The sequence below is a fragment of the Mastomys coucha genome, unplaced genomic scaffold, assembly GCF_008632895.1.
Source record: "Mastomys coucha isolate ucsf_1 unplaced genomic scaffold, UCSF_Mcou_1 pScaffold8, whole genome shotgun sequence".
Classification (NCBI taxonomy): Eukaryota; Metazoa; Chordata; class Mammalia; order Rodentia; family Muridae; genus Mastomys; species Mastomys coucha.
The window spans coordinates 65366961-65367162 of record NW_022196914.1 but is presented as its reverse complement, the minus strand read 5'-3'; positions in this window follow the sequence as shown (position 1 = coordinate 65367162).

Sequence of the window (202 nt, the reverse complement as noted above, 5' to 3'; positions counted from 1 at the left end):
GCCGGAACAGGCTATCTCTCCCTCCCCGCCTCTTTCGGGAGAGGCAGGAATGTCTGCAGGTAACTTTCCTGCCTGTCACTTCCTCCCTGCTTTGTTTTGGAAAGCAGGAATCTGTGATCCGGAAAGCCTGGAGAAGAACGTGAACCAAGCATAGTCGGGATATGCCTGTTCTCAGAATGTACACATTGAAATGACAATGAAA